This window comes from Lepidothrix coronata, unplaced genomic scaffold, assembly GCF_001604755.1.
Source record: "Lepidothrix coronata isolate B3197 unplaced genomic scaffold, Lepidothrix_coronata-1.0 Scaffold169, whole genome shotgun sequence".
In the NCBI taxonomy this organism is placed as follows: Eukaryota; Metazoa; Chordata; class Aves; order Passeriformes; family Pipridae; genus Lepidothrix; species Lepidothrix coronata.
In genome coordinates, this window is record NW_016690349.1 from 1,499,085 (window position 1) to 1,524,362 (window position 25,278).

At 37.7% G+C, this 25,278-nt stretch overlaps 1 protein-coding gene across 7 annotated transcripts in view; it reads left to right on the forward strand.

Moving 5' to 3' along the window:
- Window positions 1–355: 355 nt before the first annotated feature.
- The window catches only part of DICER1 (dicer 1, ribonuclease III), an 84,216-nt gene continuing 59,293 nt past the window's right edge, over window positions 356–25,278 (forward strand). For 4 of the 7 annotated variants that reach the window (XM_017829835.1, XM_017829828.1, XM_017829834.1 and 1 more), the window contains exons 1-4: window positions 547–693; window positions 17,857–17,922; window positions 18,829–18,929; window positions 23,049–23,201. The gene's annotated coding sequence lies outside the window, so the exon portion shown is untranslated. Of the gene's footprint in view, window positions 467–546; window positions 694–17,856; window positions 17,923–18,828; window positions 18,930–23,048; window positions 23,202–25,278 lie in introns of those variants that run through there. The other 3 variants (XM_017829829.1, XM_017829832.1, XM_017829830.1) reach the window with 2 other exon arrangements.

Sequence of the window (25,278 nt, forward strand, 5' to 3'; positions counted from 1 at the left end):
CGAGAGAGTTCAGCACTGCTCTGTCCATACACTGCTAAAGGGGGGTGGCCTTTTTCCCTACGGCTTGCCACGCGACATAACGACGCCATTCCCTCAGATCCGCCTCTCCATGGCCGGCCCAGCCTCAGTGGCTCCCTTATCCCCACAAAGATGGCGGGCGCCGCCTCCCGCCTCGGTGCACGAACCCGCCCGCGCGCCTGCGCGGCGGGGCCTAGCGCCTCGCAGTCCTGCGGCGGGGGAGGGGAGCGCGCACGCACGTGAGCGCCCGGACGGCCCGGCGGCTCCGCGGGCCGCCGCTGTGTCCCGCTGTCCCATTGGCCGCCTCGCGAACCTTTCACCTTTTACCCGGCCCCGGCAGCCAATCGCCGGGCTCCTCTCATCGCGTGGGGAATGCGGAGCGTGCGGTCTGCGCAGGGCGGCATTCTCGGAGCGGGGTTGCGCCGCGGGCGCTGGGCGGCCCCCGTTGGTACGGGCGGGAGGGGCGGGGGCGGCGCTCCGTTTGCGTAGCGCCGGCCGTAGCGCGGGGGGAAGGGAGGGAGGGGGCGGCCGTCCCGGGCCCAGGTGAATGGAGGGACCTGACAGCTGCGGGGACTGAGGCGGCGGCGGCGGGGAAATGGCGGCGGCGGCAGCAGGAGCACAATGAGACGCGGCCTGTAGTGGGGGGAAGCGCCGGGCTGGGTCCCGTCCGAGCAGGTAGGAGATGGCCCCCCGGGGAGCTGCATGGCGGCCGAGCGCGGGTGTGTCGCGCCCGCAGCTCCCGCGGCCCCGGAGCGGTGGGATGGCGGCGGTGCTTTCCTCCCTCCCGCGGGGCCCGGGCAGCGCTGCCCCGCCTCCGCCCCGGCGGCCCCAGCACTGGCCCCGGGCCCGGGGTCGGCCCGGGCAGCTCCCCCGGCGGCGGCGGGGCCCGCCCGGCCGGGCCGCGCCCCGGCCCCGCTCGGCTTTGTCTGTGCTCAGCGCCCCCGGGGGCTCCGCGGCCCTCCCGCCGTGTCCTCGTGGGCCCGAGGAGAGCAGTGGGGATTGTAAAGGAGTTTCCAATCTGCAGCGCTGGTGTTAAAGGCGATGTGAGAAACTCCTGTGGCTCCGCACGTTGCTTCCTTTCCATTCTCTTCCACTGTAAACGAAGGCAGACGTTGTGCTGTGTGATTGTGCGTTGAAAAAAGAAAGGTTAAAAAGATATATATTACTTCACAGGAGTTTGTTGCTGTGTTAGGTAAGGTAGCCTGAATAAGTAGAAAAACGATTGTCATACTGATACCTGTTAAAAAAAAAAGGGATCTTTTTTGTGTATTATATTTAAGGAGAAATTAGTGTTTCAGAAAAGTGAATCTCATAGTGACTGGTGAATCTCAGTTAGTAGCTAATAAGTAGTCCGAGGAATGTTGGCACTTACGGTGATCAGTATTCTGAGTTCTGAGTATTTTGGTGTTAAGGTTCTGGTCTTCAAGTTATGTGGTGGACTCAACTGGTGAAAGTGCATAGATTGGGAGATTGTTTTCTCTTTTGTTTCCCTAAACGTGGGAACCAAAACAGTTAACTTTGCAGACACTCGGTTTGCACCGTTTTACACGTTTTCTTCAAATAAGCCGCTTTGGATGCTCTGCTGAAATGCTGATGGCACGTGTGTGTTCAGTAGGCTGGGTGGTGCTTGTTTTAGCAAGTTCATACAGACACAAACTGAAGTTCATTTCTATTATGCCATTATTATTCTAAATTCTTCTCTTAAGAGAGTCTTTCCCGTTGTCTGTCTCTATAAGATACATTGTGGTCTGTGACCTTTGAAGGTGCTACTAGAAGTTTTCAGCTGGAAGGTATAGTGTTTAGTAATTGGACTGTTACTTTATCAATTAATCTGTAGAATTAAAAATGACGTAAATATTTATTCAGAAGTGTTGACCCTGAATTAGCTACTGCAGTTCTTTAAAGCATCTTAGTGATACAGTTCTGTGAAAGTGGCAGCTCAGTACTTGGCAATCACAGCGTGATGAATACTAGAATTAACAATTAATTGAGAATGAAATGGCATAAATATGCCTTTGTATAAATCTGTTTTGAGTCCATATATGTAATACTGAATGCAGCTTGGGTATTTTCTCTTCATCTCTCTTCTACCCTAAAAGGACTGTATTAAACTTAGAGAAAGGTAGATGGAAAATCGACTGAAGCTTTTCACCCGGTGAAGGACATACCACTGAAGGGATAACAGACATGAAACAGAGAGTCATGAAAAAAAATAGCATAAGGAAGTGTTGTTTGTTTGTTTACCCTGTTTTTGAAAGATTTCTGTATTCTACAGATTGGAAAGAAATGCCATACTCCTTTACACTGTGCGTAACTAAAAGACGTGGTGCAGCAGCCTATTGGGAATGCCAAAAGTTTACAAGAAAGTGGAATCTATTAATTTATACTGAAGATCATCAGAGACTATAAAAACAGGAGTATCTTTTCAGTCTTGGCAAACAGCAAGGTGGCTGGTTCATGGTACTCCTGCTTGCCCTGTGATTATACTGTTTCATACATGTCCACCACTGGTTACTGGTAGAGGGAAGCTAACAGAACTGTTTTGTCTGATATGTTACACCAATGTTTTTCTAGAAGTTATTTTTTTATTTTTTTTTTTTTTTTTAGAAATACCTTGGTCATCTGTAGCCTACAGGAAGGAAAAAAGCAAACCCTGCAGTTAAAAAACCCAATATATTGCCATTTTTTTTGTGCAGTCCATATATGTTTCTCATTTCCCGCTTTAAAAATACGTACTTTGCCAGTTTTTCAGCAAAGTGAATGGATTGGCTTTAGCACAGCTGATCAGAATCCAAGTATCAGGACTTGACCCATGTTTGCTTTCAGTATGAAGTGACTAAATGTGCATTGATCTGTACTGAATGCGAATTACTGGCAAAACCAAATGCAAACACGTGTATTCTTCCTGGAAGAGCAAGGATTCATTTAGTAAAATGGATAATAGAGCTGAAATACTCTGATTTCTCTTTAGATAAGCAAGAGTTCAGAAAGATTTTGTAAAGGATTCTAGGCTTTAGAGGTGACGAGCATTATAGGAAGTGCTAAGACTACAGACAGGATTTTTATTTCAGGGCATAGGTTAAGTCTATCAGGCAGCAGGTAGAACATCAGAACATTCTGAGATGGGTTGTTCTGTTATTCTGTAATTCTCTGTGACCTTTTTTTTCCTCTCACGTAGGTGATACAAACTAGGGGGTACCCTGAACCTGCTAGATTGTTGGCTCCTGTGTCCTGATGCCTAGCTATGTAACCCCTGACCATCTGTATCCCATCACCTTCATGTGTTCAGCAGTAATTTCTTCAGACTGATAACAGAACTTTGATTTTATTCATTTATTTATTTTTTTAGGAAGTGGCTGCCTTTAAAGAAACTACAAGTGTAATTATAGTATTGTGTAGAGCAGGAGTGTCTGTATAATTGTGTGCAGTATGCTTTTAGAATACTTTATACTGAAGGCTAAGAATAGTTGGTGTAGATCAGAAAGCATGATTTTTCTTTACATCTTCCAGATATCTTTTTATCATCCTTTATCCTTTTGTGACTTTCATATGTATTGTGATAAACCTGAAGAGAAGAAACCTGATACATAGTAAAAACTAAAAGTTAACTTTTTAGCTGAAGTTACTGCAGTCTTTATTGGAATGGCAAGGTTTGGTGTTCAAACTGTGTTGATCGTCTGGGGATGTGGTGGATTTAGGAATGTAATTAAAGTAAGCATTCTAGAATGCATAATCTAGAGAACAAAGCAGTGCCCACTTTAATGTATGCCATGATATTATATTAGGTGAACTCTTGGTAGATCTTGTACACCTTACTTAGTAACATCACAGTTTTTCAAGTTTGTGTGTTGAGCAGTATCTCTCAAATTCCCGTGTTATTTCTGCTCTATCTTGCAGACTACATTAGTTAAATCAGTTTTCCATGACATTTGTCACCTTCAAATTTATGAGGTCAAGAAGCAGAGAACTGAAACCAGTATCAAGGAATTTGCTTGCCTTGTTGCACAGCTGCAGGTGTTGAAATCCCCTTCTGGTGGAAAAAAGAAGGAAGAGCAACTTCTCCTTTCATAAACACTCCTGGATCCAAGAGACTTTAGTACCGCTTGTCGTGACCTTTCCTTGAAGTGCAACTTACTTGTGAATCTGATCTGTGTTTTGGTTGGTGTAGGTGTTACTTTTGAGTCCCTTCTGACCAAGGGAAAGAACCAAAAGTGTTCTCTCTTGATCTTTGATAATATGTAATAGTAGAATAGCTTGGTTTGCTGTGCTTTCTTTCTCTTTATGTCAGTGGCTCTGTACTTCTGTGATGTAAGCAGGCATGATCTGTTTCTGCCTGTGTTTTAAATCTGTTATTCTTCATAAAGAATGAATTCCTTGGGATTCATTAAATAAATGTGAGAGATCTGAGATGCAGCAGGGTGACTGCTGACTTGAAGGACTGATTGCTGGAAACCAGTTTGGGGCTGTTTTAACTGGCCTTGGGATTTTTTTGGATGTTTTAAATTGCTTACCAGTATCCTGGTGGGTTTTCATTTGTACACAGATGCACACACAAAAAAAGTGACCCCAACCCCCCCCCCCATATTGTGAATTATTAAAAACTGATTGCCAGTGTCTGTCTCCTCCTTTTGAATCTGATTCTTGATAAATCATCAGGCCATGTAGCAGCCTTTTCCTCAGCTGAGGTGCTGATAAGTAGCTGGGTAATGGTAATAATAATTGGTCTCCTTGAAAATAAGAATTTTGAATTTTTTTTTTTATCTTCTATTTTTGAAAACTGAATTAGAGTTTTTGACCTGCCCACTTACTGACTGCGTAAATCTCCTTTGCTTAGGAAGTGAGGCAAATACATCTTGCTTTTTGAAGTTAATTTGTTTGACTCCATTGACATGATTTGGCTATGCATGCATGTCTGGGCTGGCTACCTTTGCAATTCATGTTGCTCTTTCATTTGGAAAGTCTGATTTGTTTCTTATCTAGATCAGGTTTCTTACAGCTTCTTTTAACTGTTACTGGCCTTTTATGGTGTTTTTTGCTCTATATTTTCTTGTTCAAGAAGAAATGAGCAAGGCCTGCCTATCTGAAGGTGAAGTTGCCTTGTAGCTGATAGTAAAAACTTCTAGAGGTTCTCTGGGGTTAGGACGTTTCCCAGGATTCAGAAGACCTAATTTACCTTACCGACTGGGTTTTGGCAAGTTAATTTAGGTATCTTTGTTTTCACCCCCTCCTTTCTTGAACTTTCAAGTGTGTAAATAAAAGGCAGTTTTTAGATGTTTATGTATTTGCCTCTGTACATTAAAACATTTAAATATGTTTAAGCTGACTTATGAATTGGGGTTTTATGAATTCATAATGTTCATTGATTATATTTGATTTTCTTTAATCCGGATATTAGTGTCTGGTATCAATCTCAAGTAAGACTTCTAATTCCTCACTGAAGCTTTGTATTTCTGAGCAGGCAAACCTGTCTGCCTTGCTATACCTTTGTGGTTGATGGCTTTTGTTTTTGGAAGAGGACATAAAATGAAAGAAAATGCTTACAATATAACCTAAAGCTTTGATCAGTCAATTTTTTTTAGTGACCCACAACCTTCTGCTATCTTTCCACTGAAGTTAAATGTCTATATTGGCAACTTGCTATGTAAAGTTATTAAGAAGTGATGTGAGGTCTGTGAAAAATTATTTTTTTTTGGGGGGGGAATCACATGCCCCTCTCCCCAGTTCCTGAAGATTCGTGGCTCTTGCTGTCTGACATAGTGCTGTCTCAATGACCTCCAAGACTGTAGAAACCAAATTACTCTTGGAGATGGATAATGAGCATGAAAAAGTATACTACTTCTTAAAACAAAACAAAAAAATCCCCGAACGAACCGATATTTGAACCTCTGTTTCTGCTGCATGTTCTTTGAGTCCCCAGGAAGATGTGTGTGTATTTGTCATTTATTCTTCTTGCTACTTAGTCTTCCCTGTTTCTGTGTGTGAAACAGGGAAACAAAATAAGAAGAAAATTGGAATATGAATATTTTCTACCAGTGTAATGAACAGAATCAGCATGAATGGCAGAGACTGTAAGGGGGAAGTGACAGAAGGATGTTACTGAGAGCCATGGGATTATCTTTCTATCTCTTTCATTATTTCTACAGTTACTGTCAGCAAGGTCTCATGCACTGCCTTACAATTTTCTGCTACTTGTAAAAAAAGTGTGTGGGGAAAGTTTTCCCTTTCTTCATTATTTCTAGAGAATATTGAACTCTGTCAGTGTCAGCCTCATGGGTTCATTGACACTAAAGAAAGATAGCAAGCTGTGACAGGGCAATAAGAAGCTGTCTGTGTACTTTCAAAGATTATAAATAAAAAATAAATGTATACCCAGGTGTTCAAGTCCATAGGTTTATATACTGAATAGATCAGTTGATTTGTCTCCTGTTTAATCACAAAGACTATGAGTTAGTGAAATCTTCCACTAAAGAAGTGTGGCTACACCATCAGCGGAGGGATTTGATAGGAATGAGTTTGAGCAGTGACAGGTGATGAAGCTCTGGAGGAGGAAGTGTGTAGGTTTTAGGAAGGCAAAGCATTTTTGCCTTCAAGTATTTAATTGAAAAAAGGACTGGAAGAATGCCAAAACCATTTATGAGCTCCCTGGGTCTTTGAAAGACATACAATCAGCTTCCAGGAGATGAGCAATTTTCCCTATAGTAATCTTTGCATAGTTGATACTTTACTGTGTCAAAGTTGAGAAGTTAAACCTGCCTTGATTAATACTAAATTGTCTGGAAAATGGTCTTCTCAAGACTGTATTGCCTAAACTGAATAGAAGATGAGTTTCTAGTGACAAAATTGATGATTTATTAAACTATTGACCATCCTACTGTATGAGGGTCTGCAAGGAATTATTGAATGATTTTAGGGAAATGTAGTGACTGGCATAATGATGAAGCAGGTGCTGATTTCTGGCAAGCATTTGGAGTTGTATGCCAATAATGCTTCTAATGTGTACATTGACTGCCAGCTATTAATAGTTGTTAAAACCTTTTATCGGTTCATCCTGTTACTGCTGTCTGCTGTCTCTGTTTCCTTTTGCACCATTCAAATAGTTATGGACTACACAGCCAGAAGTTTTGGATTTGGAAGTTTTAGGTTTATTGTCATTAGTGTAACACCATTCAGCAACAGTTGGCAGTAGAGAAGAGAAGCTGGTGTATGATTTTAAATGACAGTCAAAAACGTGTTGAATCCAATTTCCTTGTTTTCTGTAATGTAGGCAGTCAAGTGGCTGTCAAAATGGATGACAACCTTCTCCTCATGCCAGCTCTAATACTCCTCTGATTCCCATCAGCTACTTAATTCAGCTTGCTGTACCAGGAGAAAACTTGCCTAGGTCAAGGGAAAAAAAAATCACTTGGTTGTAGCATGCTGAACGAGTTTTCTCCCAGAGAGTCAGGCAATTGTCAAAGCTGTTAGAAGGAGCAGTGACAGTGGGGCTGCTTCATCTAGCACTAGGTTGCCATCAGATTGAATCTGCAGTCTCATGAAAACTAATCCAAAATACCACTTTCCACTTGTGTTCCTTTATGAATACTGACTTTTCTCACCTATTAATTGGAATAATTGCTTCATGTTTTTCTCCTCTGTCTACTTTCTCACTTATTGTTAGTAGCTGCTGTTATAAACAGGTGTGTTATTACAGTAATCTTGTTGTTTTGTGTATGAAAGTCAGCTGTGGAAAATCTAGGATATGAACCAAAGTGGGGGGAAAAAAACCTTACGTTATGTTATGAAAGTGGAATAAAAATACAATTGGATTTAATGACACTTCTTTAGCGAGTACTATTCTGAGGTATGAGCTTCTTCTTAGCAAAGGTAACAACAATCGTAGTGTAGTAGTTGAGATAGAACACTTAGACTGTAGCTGTTAGCTTGGGAAACTTCAGATCTGAAGTTATGCCTAGTTTAAAACCTCTCATTTTTAGCTAGTGGTAATTTGGAGTTGTGACTCTGTAATTAGGGATCTGTACAAGAAAATGCTTAAAATTCTAGGACTTATTTTCCATTTTTCCTCAAATTTAGTTGATTATATGTTCCAAGACAGTAGTAAAATCAGATACAAATCAATGCCTAATAACATAAAAAATGAATGTTTCCTTTATCCAGTTTTCTAGTCTTATGAAAGTGATGGGATGAGGTTTTTTTGTAATTATATGTTCAAGTTTTTGGGTATAATTTGATTAGCTTTAAAAGCTTTTGAAAGTGCTTATATTTTAGTGAGGGCAGGGGAAATCATTGTCCTGATTTAAAAAAACAAACAAACCCCCTAAAACCAACCACCATTCCCCAAACAAAACCCAAATCAAAACAGAATAACTCCCTAGTTTGTTCACCATCAACCTGGTAGAGATTTGTAATCCTTCGTTTGAAATCAAAACATTGGGAACCCAAACTATCCAGAGCAGAAATCATTATATAATTATGTCGGAAGTTAAAAAGTAACAAGTTGAACTAGTTGAGAGGAAAACTTTCTGATTTTCTTCTCCACAGCTTGAGTGAGATGTTTCTCCCCACCCCATAAATTTGCCTTCAGAGTAGAACTAGGAGTGGGCCTGGCTATACAAATTTTCCAGACCATGGTTTTGGAATTTTTTTTTTTTCCATTGGCTAAACTCAATTTTGTGGTGAAAATTGACCACTGTTTTTGTTAAACCATGTAATTAAATGGTGGTACATCTTAGATATGTTTTTGATATCGTATATAATTGAATGGTGATACATCTTAACTGGCTATATTAGATCTTTAGTCAAGAATATCCAAAATGTAAACAGTGTGCTTCTCAATGTTACGAGTTGAGCTCTTCAAGTATGGGCTAAACTCAACTCTTGTTTCCTGTTGGATTTATAGGATAAACAATATTTACGAGTTCAAGTTTACAAGCATACTTCTAAGAATATTGGTTGACTGTATGTGTAATTTTTATATGAAGTGGTAGCCAAAACTTAATGCAGAAATATTTTCAGTTGATATTACGTGACTGTCTAGAGGGTTAATTGAAAAGATAAAGTCAGCAAACCTTAATATAAAATAGATTCTGTAAAAGTTTGCATTCTAATTAGGGGGTACATGATCATGGAGGTGCTGCTCAAAACAGTAAATTCTTTTACCTGTTAGGCCTGTGAGGAGCATAGGCTGGATCTTGGGCTTTAGCTTGCCATGCATTTTAGATGGCATTTCTGCCTAGAAAAAAAACCCTTAACTGTGTCCCCCCAGGCTGTGGTATTTGTTGTTAAGCTTCATTTCTAAAGTTTTATGGTAAAGTGAATTAGCAAGATCATTTCATCTAAGAAACAGTTTATTCTGTGTGATTTCTTTTATTTTGTTGTTATTGTCTGACTCTAGGTGTGGTCACAAATTACCTGGAAACAGTTGAGGAGACAGTGTATAGATTGAAGAGTAAGAGCGATGCTCTTGGGTGTTTAACCTTCCCATATTAAATGCATGTTCAAGTGAGGCCTGGGAACCTTTTATCATACAGCATTTTGTCTTACTGCTGAGTGAAAATGAAAGGGAAGCGATAAAATGTAAAGTGGCTTTCCTATGTTTTGTCTGCCTCAGAGATGTGTCTCTTCTGTGATTACTTTGACTGTACAGCCAACTACAGATTTTTATAAGCATATTCAAGAAAGCTAAAATGAAATACCAGTCTAGTGAAATGATGGTACGTTAAACTTCTGCATATGCCACGTGTTTAATCGGACTAGAAGAGGAGTAATAAGGTCACTCTTCTCAGTGACAGCTTGTTCATAAGAGTTTAACACACTTGTACTTTTCGAAATAGCTTCACTGCTTTAGTTGATTAGTCTAAGTTTGTCTAACCGCTTGTCTGTGCAGCAAGGTCAAACTTGTAAAAATTATATACCTTTAAAATTTCATTTCAAAACTGTATTTCTCTTGCAAGTCTTAGAGGCCTAGACTTACAGCCTATGGATGCTTTTTCAGCATTTTTAGTATGTATCTGGAAGATGCAGAGGTAGCTTGAATTGTAAATTATGATATTATGAAAATGGCCATTTTTAAAGTAATTAATTGAAGAGAAGTGAGAGATTTCCTGTTGTTCAGTGTTGAGAAAGCAGTTCTGAGAAAGAAGAGGGAAATCTCCATTGAAAGTTAGGAATGTAATCTGCTTAAGTAATTGTGAAAGTCATACTAATCAATTATCTGCCTCTTTGGGCATCTTAGTGCATCTGTGTATGCCTACTCAAATAAGCAGCTCATTAGCTGATAGAAGCAAATGATTAGTCAATGAAATTGAAAGCCAGTTGTATTTAAATATTTATTCTGCATAATTTAAAGTTTTTTATTTATTATTATGAAAAATGTAAGATGTGTTTGCATGAATTAAGGTGTAAATTCTTTCCAAATACACTGTAGTATGCAGGGAGAAAATTGTTCTATGTAATTAAATATACCAATTGGTAAGCTAAATGCTATGATTACTTGAATGTTAATGGCTGTGATGCTGTTCTCCTCCTTAACCAGATGGCTGTATTTGATGGTTGTGAATCAACCTAAATGATATCAATATGTATGCACTTGTTTCTAAAGAAAACTACAAAAGCAAGATAAGTTCCTAACTGACAGAAAGGGTAGTTATGCAACGACTTTATATGTAAGCCTAACCAATATAAATCAAGATTAAATTAGGGGTGTTAATGCCTCTGATTTAGTTGGACTTGGTGTATTGGGATGTTAATAGTGAAATAATTTACTTTAAAATGCTTGATTATCACCCTGTTTTTAAGCAAAATTATTTGGTATCTAAAGACAAAATTTTAGTAAGGTGGCTTGTTTTTTTTTAATCTGAAGTATCTCTGCTTTTCCAAGACTTTGGTTGCATTCATGTTTTCTGGTTTGCTTCTAGAAACTTGCTCCTTTCCTTCACACTAGATTGAGTTCTTTGTCACTTAAATGCTGGCAGTGCTGCTTCTGATCCAACATATCTGGCTGTGTATTCATTACAGCGACCCTGATCTCCACTTCTGTGCTGTGCTGCTTCATGGATGTCTTCAGAGAGTCTGGATTTGATGGACCTCTGGAGAAACAGTCAGTCTGACCTGGAATTGGTCATCTGCAGGGTACTGTGAGGATAAATGAGAGCAAGAAAGTACTCCTAGTCCAGTACTCATTGCTAAGTGAAAGAATTGAAGTGTTTACAGAGCTGCCCAGACTTGAGGAATGATACAGTGAGAACTGCAAAAGATTGTGTGTGAATCTGAACTTTCCCAGATTCAGAATGGTGGAGATATGTTCCACCGCTTGTCTCATTCTGCTGTCATCTCTGTCAGAATGTTACCTGCCAGGCTGTCACTATTTTTTTTTTTTTTTTGGTAGGTCTTAATGTATCCAGAGTAGAACCTTAGGACACCAGCAGAAAGGGGAGCTATATCAGGCTCTGCTGATGCAGCTGTCAGGTCAGCCTCACAGAATTTGGCCTCATTTTTTTCTGAAAACTGAGAACTAATGAAATAAGAAAATGCCTCAGAGTTTTTGCTGATGGTTGTTTGATGTTGGCTACTGAATGTTGCTGCAATCAGCAACCTGTGAAACGTCTGCTGCTATACTTCTGGTTATTAAATGATACCAGACATAATGATCGATGGTTAGGCAACTTCTGTGCAAACTGCAACTAACATGGTAAGAAAAGGATTCTTTCTTTGGTTATCAAAAAATAGAAAATATTAATTCAGTGCTCGTGGAGCTGGTAATTCCAGATAAAGCAAGATCTACTGTTATTTTTAGAAAAAAAGTCTCTACTCAAAGTTGTATGTTTATATTCCGCCCTAAAAATGTAGTTCACAAGTGATTGAATTACAGGACTGTGTTTTAGTATTACAGAAGGAAGTAACTCTCTTTGACTGATGGCTGGACCAGGGTCCTGTAGATACATGTGTCTTTTTCAATGCAGTATTGTGCCAGCTATACAGACAGGATCTGGAATTGAAACAACCATAGGAATATATTAATTCTGAGTTGTGCTTGGCAGAAGAGATAATTGGCAGGTCCAGTACTGTATTAACTTAGTTACATTGCTTCCAGAACCCAAACTAGTGTCAGAAGCCATCAACTGTACCACTTTCAGGGATTTAATGCCTGAAAGTTATTACTTAGGCCTGAGTAATTTTAGATAATAATACAGAAAAGTGTAATTGTTTAACAATAATTTCATTTTCTTTCCTTCTAATCTACCTCTGTAATCATTAAATGAATATTTGGTAAATGCTGTATTCAGTAAACCACAACTTAATTTTGTCTGGAACAATCCTTTCATTTACATAGCTGGGAATACTTTTGCATATATGCAGGAATAGCTTTTGCTCCATTCTAAGAAATGAAGGGTAAAAAAATTACCTCCCCCTCTACCTCCCTTTCTTTTAAAGTCATAGTAGCAAGAAAAGCTTCAAAAACTGAAACAAACTGGTTTATCATTCCACAAGGAGGAACAACTTGGATACTGTTTTTTAGCCACATTGTAAGAGTATCCATCACAATAAATGTAAGGTGCAGAGCTAATGTGGGAAATAGGACTAATGGTGCACTGGGCTGAAAAGGTCTGAAAAGGACTGAAAGGACTGAAAACTGTAATGTAGACTTGGCGTTAGAGACAGAGACCTGTTAATATACATTGAGAGAACTCTCTCAAGGTCTCAATTTTTCCTTTTTTATCTTGCATTCACTCTGCTTCTGTGGAAGTTTGAGAGATGGATGAATCAGGAAGGGGTCTGTTTTCTGATTTGGGTCTGTGCCCTGCAGGGGTTAGTGGTGCTCAGTTGCAGCAGTGTTGGAGCGACAGGACCCTTTTGAACCAATTACTTCACAACTGACATGGTTGGCGGTTTATCTGTTCAACCTTGTTCTACCTTTCCTAGTTGATCAGAATGGGAAAGGCTTTCAAAGGAGGGGAAAAAAGCTTTAAAATATAAAGCTTCTCAGTCAATATTTAGACTCCTATAACACCACATACTAGGGAGAGGAAGATGTTCCAGTTGGGTTTTGTGGATCTTGAGTATTTTTATTTTTTTAATTCAGTCATGACTCCATATTTACTCCTAAACCTAAGACTTCCATTTTAGACATCTGTTAAAAATAAAGTTTTTTATCATCAATGAAAACTTTGAAGTTACTCAGCACAAGAAGAAGTCCTCAAATCTTTGCAAACCATTCTAGTTTTTTCTACCTCTACTTCAGGACTGACAATACACAAAACAAGTATGTCTCATCTTGTACTATTATTTTTTTACCACTTTATCTTAGATAAGGACTTCAGCTCTCCCATCACTACCTTTTTGCCAAGTAAATTCTTGAATATATCTGATTCAGTGTCAGTATCACATCAATTGTTCTGGAAGGTCAACAGTGCTACAGATAACATGTGATATGAAAATACTGCATGAGGCTTCAAGCTTTATACTGATAAAATGTAGTATTTATGACTTCTCACCACTTTGGAACCCCAGATAGTATACAAATCTTGGCTTTATTGGACAATACTGAAAAATGAAGATTGATGCATTAAAAAAAATTAAAATTGTTAATTGATACGTTCTGCTGCAGTTTGTTTAACCAAAAAAAATTTAAAAGAATGCTCATGTTGTATTCTAAATGCATGTATTTACATGGAGGGAAATAACAGTATCTTTTCCATTTTGCAGTTAATTCAGATCATTTTACAATCATGCACATTCTTGCCATCATGAGAAATTCTGTTCATCTTCTCTGAGAGTCCTTGAAACACTGTTTGTATGCCACAGAGCATTTTCATAGAACTATAGAATTTCACAGCATTTAGATTGGAAAAGAACCATAAGATCCAACCATCAATGTAATACTGCCAAGTCCATACTAAACCATGTTCCTAAGTGCCACATCTACACATCTGTTAAATATCTCTAGGGCTGATGTTGACCACTTTACTGGGCAGCATCTTCACCTTTAGACATTCTTACATATTCCAAAAGAAAAAATTAAAAACACCAGAAGCAGGGACCCTATGGAAATGTCTTAGAAATTATTCGCATTTTTTCCGTCAATAAAATGAAAGAACCAAGAATGTTTTTTGTTTGCTGTGGGTTTTTTTTCTCCCTTTTGGTGTTCTCTCTCTGGAGATTGGATTCTGTGGTATTGGTGGAGCAATTTGGGAGCAAAAATAATTTCTTTATGCTACATATTTTTATGAACTTGACTTCATCCCAGCTTCACATAAAAGAAAATTCCGCAAGTTTTTCGCAGGGTAAGAACATGTGAAGACTAGTAGTGTAATTGCTGAGAAATCTTTCCTTTTTAGGAAGACATTAAAAACTACAAAGCTTAAAATATGGAATAAATAATGTGCTAACTAATAAATAATACTTGTGCATTTTAAGGTTGCACTAGGAAGAGTTAGTTTGCACAGTTAACAAGGAACACTTTTTTGGGGTGATCTAAGGCTGGAATTCGTACACTGGTTCTTGGGTGATACTTAACTTGATATTATGACCAACTATAGGAGATTCGAACTCTCATTTTAGAGTTGGTAGAAGTTTTAGAGCTTTATTTAAAATCCAAGTATCTGTTGGTGTTGCAGGATGCAATTACTGACTTCAGAGAAAGCCTTTTGTAATGTAGAACACTTAGTAATTTTGGATGTTGTGGCACAGAGATAACAGAGCTGTTGAATATGGGGAGCTTGACTTTTAGCCACATGGAGAGAAAAGGTTTATGTTTATGCAAATAATGGGATTGAAGTCTCCACATGGGGTTATATTCAGGGGACAGCTGCTGCTTTTACTTATCCTAAGCAAGAATAATTAATGCTTTGGAACTGTACTTGCCTCACAGCTTGCCCCCAAATTGGGGAAGAGAGAAATCCCTGCCCTAATGTCTGCTTAATTGCCTTCCTGTTGAAAGACATAGGTGCCTGAAAGGCTTGAACATAACCTTTAAATAAAGTAAATCATCACAAGCAATTAATTTGGTACCCAGGTAAAGTACCAAATGATAAAGAAATGCATGGACATGATCGCTTATCCCTACTTGTGATGCTGATATGATAATACCTATAAATTAGAATCTATAAATTTACCTGTGATTTTTCTATGCAGTGGCTTGAAAAAACTCGAATTAAATATGTGGCATAATTTAATTCTAATAAGTTTAAATCTAATAAATGTTTTTCAGAGTGCTTGTATAACTCAGATTTTTTTTATTTAGAGAAGTGTGTGCCCTGAGTGTAATTTTTTTTTTACCTGGCTTGTATGGAGAAGGCTTAGTTCCTTGGATGCTAAGAGTATTTTGTTTTGGAGTTAATCTGAGGCGGAAAAAAGTTTGTACTGTTGTTTCTGACTAACTTTATTGTTTGGATCACAATAAACCAAAGAAAAACGGTTGAAATATGAAGTTGCTGGAATAACACATGCAAGAGAAGGATAAGTCCTGTTTTATAGTCACCCCTGCCCCCAGCATCTGCGACCAGCTGTAATTATAGACGGGATGCCAGCCCAGAAGGACTTTTTCCTTCCAATCATAATGGCAGTTTTTACCTTACCCCCTTTTGATAATGCAGGAGTTGGGTTCATGCTGGAATTCATTTGTATTTGTATGGAGATTATTCACTTTATCATAGCTCTATTGAGAGCTTAAGAGCCCAATTGCATAGACCTTCTTGCAAGATAACTTCATTTTCAAGTTGTTAACAGTTTAAGTGGTGATTTATTTGATGGAGAGAATTGGATATTAAAGCACAAGAACTTTGATAATCTGTTTCAGATTCAATCAGTTGCTTATAGTGTTATAGCAGGTCTTTTACTCTAAATTTTAGTCATCCTTTTTTGATAGCAAGTTGGACATCATATGAATGTGATTATTTTCAAGGGCTGAATTCCAAACCCATGAAATAAAAATAAAACCCGTTGATTTGTTTGTATCCTCTGGTATATTCGGATACCTGGTTTTTGCATTAGCAAGTGTTTCAGTAGCAAATAGCCAAGATACTTGAAGGTCTTGGCTGAGGTTTGCAGAAGTAACTAGTGGTTTGCTTGCAGATTTTTAGAGTGCTGGAGATTTGCAGAAGTACCTGGTGTGTCACTTCCTGGATGCTTCTCTTGATGTCTTTACAGGAACCGATTTTTTTTTTTCACGTTGGTGCTTTTTTTCTTGGAGTATTTGTTGTGTTTGTGGTGTGTCTTGGAGTTAAGACTCTCCAAGTAGCTCGTTATCTTGGAACTCTCACGGTCTACCCGTTGAAAAAATGGGTGAATTTTGAGCTCTTAGAAGAAAATGTAACATTAAAAAAAAAGGGTAGCATTGCTGTTTGATAGCACACATTGACATTGCTAAAAAATAAGTTTCTAAAATGTAATTACGTGATTCATTTTTCCTTTTTGCCCCTTTTGCTTGTTTTTAACAAGATGCCCGGACGCTACGGAGCAAAATTTTTTCTATAAATTAATTTTTCTTTTTAATGCGGTAAAACCAGCCTTGCCGGCTGGGGCTCCAGCGTGTGGGACGTTCAGTGCTGGGCAGCCCCGGGCTGTGCCGCTGTCCCCAGGGCCATCCCGGCGGCAGGTGCCCGCGGCCGGCAGCGGGAAGGACCGGGAAGGATCGGCCACACCGCACCAGGCTTTGTCTGAGCGGGTGCACCAAGGCCATTTAGATGCTAATGCGATACACGCTCGCTGTTTTGTACTAGACCTTGACTGCATCTCAGGAATGCGGCCTGTCTGGTTTTGGGTTGGCATTCAAAGGGCCCACTGTAATTCCTGCCTGCCGATCGATTGATTAAAGCCGCGGTCTTCTGGCTCTCGGCTTTGATGTGCCAAGGAAGCGGTTTGGGTTGGTGGAGAATTACATACGTTTTGGTTTTCCAGATCTTACCTACTGATCTGGGTGCTTTGTGTTTGCCATCTGCGATTAGGCAGTAAAGTAAATTTGCTCTGTGAAGCCACACATGGCATTAGCTTTACTGGCAAGGGTTGAGCCTCCTTTTCTGTTCGTGTTTGCTTTATGCTGGGGTAGCCAAATGCTATATTGTTCCTTTTAGCTTTTCTTGCAAATATAGTGGGGAGTACATTTCTGTATTTTTACCGTGGATGTGGCAGTTTTCTGTTATTAGGTTATTTTCTGGTTGAATGGAATACATATTTTCGTTCATGTTTAGAGGCAGTGAATAAATGAATAACCTAGGCATAACAGGAACATGTTATAATAAATCTAAGTTCTACTTACTGCATCCTAGCAGTAATTTGCTGTATTTTGTCGTGAAAAAAGGATATATTTATGTATGCTGCAAACAAGAATTTAAAATGTAGCCCTGGGAATAAAATTTTTGTAGGTCTATTTTATACATGAATGCAGTATTCATCAGATTTTCTGTGCTGCACTCCTTTTGTATTCTTGTTGTAAAATAAAACAATAACTGTTTATTTTGTTTTCTGGAAAAACGTACATTTTTCCAGAATTTTCTTTTAAATGTGTTGAATGATAATTTTTTTGTAGATTTCTTTACTGCGTTAGGTGAAGTATGTAGAGGGAGCACAGGGGAGGAAAGCTGTAAATCTGTTTGGCCTCAGCTAGCAATTACTTTAGCAGATAAAACAAAACATGCAAATATCTCCTGAGCACTTAAGGCTGATCTTTCAGACGCTGTCTGTATCCCTAGCCAGAAAAGGACATATGATAATTAGATTTTGAAGGACCATGTGTTCTTGCTACAGAGCTAAATATTAAAATGCAAGAAAGCAGACTACCACATGGCACAATTGATTTTTATGGCAGTTCATGTTAAAATGCTCTCTCTTTATATTGCCTTTTAGGTTACCTAGGGTGAAACAAAATTACAGCCTTGGAGACTCTGGAAAAGCTCACCATCAGCATTTGAGGTAAAAATGAACATACTGAAGTAATCTTGGGAGTGTCCTCCTTGTTAACTTTGTGGAACTGATTGGAGTAGAAATTTTCATCAAGATCCACTTTGCATTTAAGTTTTCAGTATTGATTTAAAAATTTTCTCTTTTCAGGTCTGGGGAAACTCATACTTTTAGGTGTATATATTGTGTAAATTTTTTATTTTAGATTTTTAAGAACACTTTGGATCTGCATATATATGGTATTTTTGCTTTAAGTTATATTTTTATATTACATGTAAAAATATATTTATTTGACTAATGTATGTAGAAATTCACTGTCATGAATGACTGTCTTTCAGAGTTTTATGTCTAAATCACCATCTTAAATGCACAATATTTTTACTTTTACTAAATAAACACGTGCTAATGTAATAGGAAGAAATGGTTGTTGCTTTTTCATGAGTTGACTGTACTGCTTGCAGCTACAAATTGAAATAATTTAAGGAAGTTCGAATTCTGATTTAATTTTTTTAATGTTTAGCTCAAGTGAAATCAAAGTGCATGTGCATGGAAAAAGCAGTACAATTTTACAGACCATAGTAAAATTATATTGAACACTCTACTACTGTATTTCTCATATGAACCTGTTATTAATAATAGTAACCTGTAAATAGGATTAGGGAAGTACATGCACATTTAAGCTACCAAAAATTATCTTCTATATCACTCTTTTTTAAATTTTAGTTTCTAATAGTAAACTAAAACAATTCATGTTCAAAGTGAACTTAAATAATTCATTTCTGTCAACCAATTGTAGTGTTGGCTCAACACATTTAAATGTTTATATACAACTGAATTACCACAATTAACCCTGCTGTCATAGTTCCCTTTTCAAATAATTTTTATAGTTCATAGTTCTTTGTTGTTGTTGTTTTTAAGAGCCGAAGCTTGCAAATTATGTGATTAATCTACAAGCTGATATCATGATGTCAAAATGCAGTTCAGGAAGCATAAACACAGAGGCTGCGGAAATTAAAACGGTAAGACTGTGCTTTGTAGTGTGCAAGAAGCAGGTTCTGATGTATCACTGCGCTGTGTTCTATTTTGTATTTAAAGCTACTTCAGAACGATAGATTAATGTAACTTCTGTGTGAGGTTACAGAAATTTACTGTGAATTTCCTTGGAAAGAATAATGAAAGTAGCTACTTCATTTTATCCAGTAGCATAGATAAAGATGTTTGTCATGAAACACATGCTGTGATATTTCTTCTGAAGCTGAATATGATTAGAAATCTATTCAGTTTTTTAAAAGGATGTCTGGGCATTTAGGTATTTCTTATGGATTTTATATTCCAATATGGTTGTGTTGGTGAATACAATCACTTAAAAAAAAAAAAAAGGATGAGGAGAGGGCTGATACAAAAGGTTAGAGTTATAATTGGATTTATATGTTGTTCCCAGTAGGAGATAGAAGGGAAACGGTGAGGAAAGAAAATGACAAATTGTTAATATCTTAGTTTCAAAAGTATGCTTCAGTTAGAATTATGAATTTGTCAAAAATATGAAAAGAGGCTTTCCAATTAAAGCTACACAGCAGAAGAATGGACCTGTGGTTTGAAAATGTAGAGTAGACAGAAATCTAGTTTCCTGTTCTAGCTGTTCCTCACTTTGCCTCATGTCTTAGGTACCATTTACTTCATGTTTTATGTTTTGTCCTCTGTGTTAAGGAGGTAAAAGAAGAGGAGTCTGCTCTGGTTCTACACCACTGATTAGGCAACTGCATAGATAGGATTGTTGCACAGGGCTTTATACACAGCGTTTTAAAAAATGAAAGTTTGTTCCAGAATCTGGCTGCATGTCTATATTCTTTAAAGGAGAATGTTTATTCTCAATGCCTCATGCACTGGTGTCACTACAGCCCTGATTTTTGTTTTCACTTTGCACTGCTTTACTGGTAAATGCCCTCCAGCCCGTGTGTGTTATGCTGATAAATAGTGCTGTAATTCTTGTAATTCTTTTACCATAGAGACTGTTCCAGTGTACAGCAGCACAGCTGTTGTGTGGACGGTGTCTTGTTGGTAGAGCCAGACTAATTGCAACAGAAAGTGTTTATTGGGCTTTTTGCATCAAATCCAGGTTTGGTCATACTGATGACTGAACACTAGATGAAGGACTTAAGAGTTTGTGCAGTTTTCTGAGTCTGCAAAGCATCATGTTATATTCCATTTCTCTCCTGTAGACAGACGTTTAGGAGGAGCGTGCCAGGAATTCCAGCTGTTAACTGTTGTATTACTTGTAGAAATGCTTCGGAAGCAGCCCATCCAAATGTAGAGCCTCAACGTAATCTTTATTAATAAGCTCTGTAATGAAACTTTCCTGAACAACAGAAAGCAGACTTTACTACTTTGGTATGCCTTGGGTAGGCTATTAGAGGCCAGTGTTCTGCTTGTGCTGTTAGACAGTTCTGTACCAGAAAAATAGAACAAATAAAATTCTTCTAGTTCACAATAAACTTTCACAATGAATATTGATGATTGAGCTAGTGAAACCAGGGAAGATGGTCCTTACAGGAATGCTTACATTTGAGCTTTGTTTGTCCTTCTTGAAAGGGAACACATCTGAAATACCTTTTTTTTTGTTTAAGAACATTCTAAGACCAAGTATAAAAATTGCTGTTAGATGATGCACATGATAAAGATCTTTGAAGGATAAGAGATAAGGAGTGTCTTCTACAGCTGTGTTCTGTGTTAAAGACAGCATAATGTAAGACATTTCTGATTCATCTTATTGAATAATATTATTTGACAGTTGTTTGATGTTTGAGTTTTGGGCCCTTTTTTTTCCAAATAAAACTGGGGGTGTTTGGTTTGGGATTTTTAAGTTCTCATAAGAGAACTGAAATGACGGGAGTAATATTCAAAAAATTTACTTTTGTAACGTTTTTGGAATATCACAGCAAAAGTCAAATCCTTTTAAAAAGTGTACTTTTAAAGGAGGTTTAAAAACCAATGTAGAAATCTACACCCTCACCTGGGCAAAAACAATTCTTGCCACTGAATTCTTACAGTGTAAGTTGATGTGGAACACACTCAGTGACATTATTTACATTTTGTAAATGAACATTTACATTAATTTTGTACTATGTATTTTATATTTGTAATATTTTGCATTTTGCTTTCTACTTGGTTCTCCCTTACCCAAGTAAGAATTCTATTTGTTAGAAAATTCAGCAAGTTAATGTTTCATGTAGCACTTGAATGTAGAAATTGCTATTAAGAAATTGCTTTCAGACTTTTTAGGTGTTCATGTAAGAGAATATGATTCTATTAATTTTTTTATAGTTGCGGTTTATTTCCTTTAGAATAAGTGAATTATTTTTACCTCTTGAGGTTTTTTTGGCTGATGCTGAGAGTGTTTTTAGAGAATAATTTAGACATTCCTGGAAAAGATGAAAACCTAAAGCATTGGAAATAATTTCTGTATCATGAGAATTATATTGGGCACAAATTAACAAATCAGTGTAGAAAGCAAATGAAATACATTGCATATGGCAGTAAGAACTTCTTAACTTGGTATGAATATAACACAAACTATGCATGCAAATGGTGGTAAAAACTTGAAAGATGCATCCCTGTGACTCTGGTCTCTTCTCTGTCTACTTCAGTGTCATTCCATAAATGCTTTAAACTGTCCTCTGAGCAGAACTAGATCCAGGATGTCTTATTCTGAGTGAGAGCCCTGGCTGGTGTGGCTTATATTCCTTAGTGCAGCAAATCTTGAATTTTTTGTGCACCAAGGGTGGCTTCAACTTGGATACAGTCATGTGGCTGAAAAACCTACACATATAGTTCTAGAATTACTGAAGGTTGGAAGAAACTGCTGTTACACGTTATTGACTGTTCATTCCCAACCTTGAATACCCTTCTGAAATAAAGTTCTTTAAAGGGGTTAGTTCTAGCTTTGCAGTTCACTATCTGTTCACATAAATGTGCATTAAAGTAAGGACATCAAGTTGTTAATTCTGCTCTTAAAACTGTCAAGATTGATGGTCACTGTTATTTTAGTAGAACAGATAAGCTTGGGCACTGTGCTGCCTTATCAAGTTTCTGTAACTAGTCTAAAGCCCCAGGAAGCAAGATTTGTTTCAGGTGTTTCTCCCTCCAAATTCAGCTTCAGCAAGTTCTTACAGTTTCTTATTCTATTAATTTTCAAAATAATGTAGTGGACAAAGATGGAACATCATAGCAAGTATATTTATTACTCAAAGCTGGCTGAGCAGGACTAGTTTGGGGTTTTTTTCTGCTTCACTGTTAGCTAGTTTCAGTTAGCTCATGTTCAGTCGATTTCTGTCCACAGATTCGGAACACATGCACTTACATCTCAGATGTTTTCAATTTAAAATCTGTTCTTCAAGTAGATGTGTTTTTTTGCTTTTTATTTGTAGATGGTCCTGTAGTATTTTTCTTTTATTGAAGAACTTGATATTCTTCCTTGCTATTGAAATAGAAACTTAGAATGATACAATTATTGGCTTACTCCCATAATAATGTTGACATTGATCTTGTCAGATCTTATATACTTCCAGTACGAATCATAGAAATGAAGGCCAGGACTAGGAAACTTTATTACAGCAGAAAGTAACAGTGATGGTTTAGGGAGGATAACTTTTTTTCTTTACCTGAATTAGCTCAAATTCCTTCCCACTATATGATATTTCAAGTGTGTTCAGCCTTATGTGAGCTCAGCTCTGCTATGGTTACAGTGGCACGCAATGCTGTTATGAACGTGCGTATACTTCTTCCTTTGCACTTCAAAAGTTTTTTTGAGAATGCTTTTTTGATCTCAGTGACATGATTGTACTTTGGGGAGGTTTTTCATGAAGATACACAGAAACCAAAATTGTAGTTTAGAGTATATGTTGTTTCACAGCTTTTCCAGATCAAGCTGGAACTGTAGGTAAGTCTAAATTCCCTTGCTTCTTGCAGCAGGGTAGCTAACCTGGTATCACTGTTATGAAATGTGTAGCAAAGGAGATAGAATTATTTGTCATATTGGATCCTATGTTGTTTTTTATTAGCAACCTTTCAAAATAAGGTTGGTTTTCTTCTCTTAATTCCCTCCTGGCGATGTTATAGAGCTGTTTTATATGTTCTCAAAGTTGTAGTTACCATTTGAAAAAGAAACACAACATAGGTGGAACAGTAAACAAAGAAGAGGTGCTGCTCATCTAAAGTGATTTATAAAACTGAAGTGACTGGGCTTACATAGAAGAATGATTGAGGAAACAGCTTCAGCTTTTACTATGGAAAAGGTTTGTTGGTTTTTTTTTTCCCTGGTCCCTTCTAGAAATTATTATGACACCAATGAGGCCTCTTTTTAAATAAATCAAACATAAGGGTTTTTTTTCACAAATTGCTGTATGTAAGTAGAGAAGCATGCTTGAGACCCTTTCAATGAAGTATTGTAATCATGATAAACACAAGAGAGGGGTTGGTACTAGATGATCTTTAAGTTCCCTTCCAACCCAAACCATTCTATGATTCTAAGGATTTTTTTGAATGTGTTATCAACTAGTGCTAAACTCATTGGAATATGAAAAGAGAAGCTAGATATATTAAAGGAGAGCTTTGTCTATAAGCTTGGAGAAGGAGGTGTTGGGGATGACACACCTTTCCGTACAGTTTCTCCCTTCTTCCCTGCTCTCATGCATCTAAGCCGTCAATTCATACAAAAGCTTCTCTAAAGGTTAGCAGTGCCCAGAATTTCTCAATGCTTTCTACTAGTGGCTGGGGAAGATTGTGTGTCATGCTGCTGTCCTTGCCACATGACTGATTTAAGCTGATCAGTCACACATTGATTAACATCAAGTACACTTGGTGTGAGAATGCTCAGTAGATCAGAATGTCAGGGATGATCAGATTGCTACATGAAGCTGTATAACAAATAAACTGTTCTATGATAATGTATCTTTCCTGCCTGTTGTCTCCCATGACCCAGAAGTCCCAGTGGAGGAACAGCCACGAAACCACTAGTTCCAAAGAGGGAATGACCCGGAACATCTTTAGTTGTGCCAGATTAGAACACTCTATAAAGTTACTCGTTGAATTATTAGAACAGAACCTGTGTGCGTGTGTATGCATTTTTTGAAATGTATAGAAACAATCTGAAAATCTGCAGGAGTCTTTTTTTTTTTTTTTGTATTACAACTGAAATGAATAAATGACATGTTACTTATTTTATGATGTGTGTAGGCTGTGTTTTTTTTGTTTGCAGCTAAATAAAGTAATATCATATTGATTGATTTTATCTGTTTAGGTAATCTGAAATATTCAGGCTGAAATGGTAGCTTAGGTTACAGGACTGAAAAAGTAAATGAAAAGGTTTGCATGAGTTTGGAGACTGATTCCAAAGCAACTGAAAAAAAACACTAAGAAGTTACATTTACCTTTTTCAGTAAGTAGCGTTTGCTACTGAATGTTTGTTTTCAAAAGATAAATAATTCTTTATGATGGAACTTGATGTATAATGTTAATTCAGCTTAACCACCATGTCCTTCTGGGCTTTCTCTGACACTTTGGAAAGAAATGAGGCAAAGCTTTATCTCTTGTTTTTTACCTTGATGATTCCTAACAAGTAGCAAATTTTTTTAAGCCCCTCTGGTGATGACGACTTCATAGCCTTAGTAGGAAAGTGTTTTCCAGTGCATAATTGCCATGGAGTTCTGAATGCTTTGTTTGTTTACCAATTTGAGTATCTTTCAGGAAATTGGTGGTTAACCTGATATGGATCCAGGTCTCCATTAGTCCTTATCAGAGTCATCAGCAATTATTTATAATGCTTCTGCCAGTTCCTTAAAAAGATAACCTTATCAGAATGTGTTATTTGAAAATACTGAAGTTCTTGTGTAGTTTCTGTTCTTTTCCTGCCAGTTAGAATAAAATTCGTGTTTGCGTGCGTGTAAAGGCTTTAACTGGTCACAGGGACTTCTTGGTTGGAAAGAAAAATGGAAAATCTGATACTTATGCCTATGCTGTAGAAAATCAATGTTTTTCTTTCCTGAAGTAAAGCTAAGACAGCTTTACTTTTTAAAATTTTTTCTTCAAGATATTTTAAATGAGATTGTGAGAACATAAATGGAACTTTATATTAAAATGTATGTGTGTAAATCCAAATGCCTGGAATGAACTTTGCCCTGTAAAGAACAGCTTCTTTTGAATTTCTGTTGTACTTTGTTAAACACACATCTTCAACTGGAAGAGTGCCTGTAAATTTAAAATCAATGTTTTCTGCTGAAAATCGTATGAGAAGAAGAACTTTGGTTAGTAAAATCAAGTAATGTCCTTTTCTTATAATAAATTTTCTCTTCTTTTTTGGGATTGCAACTGTAT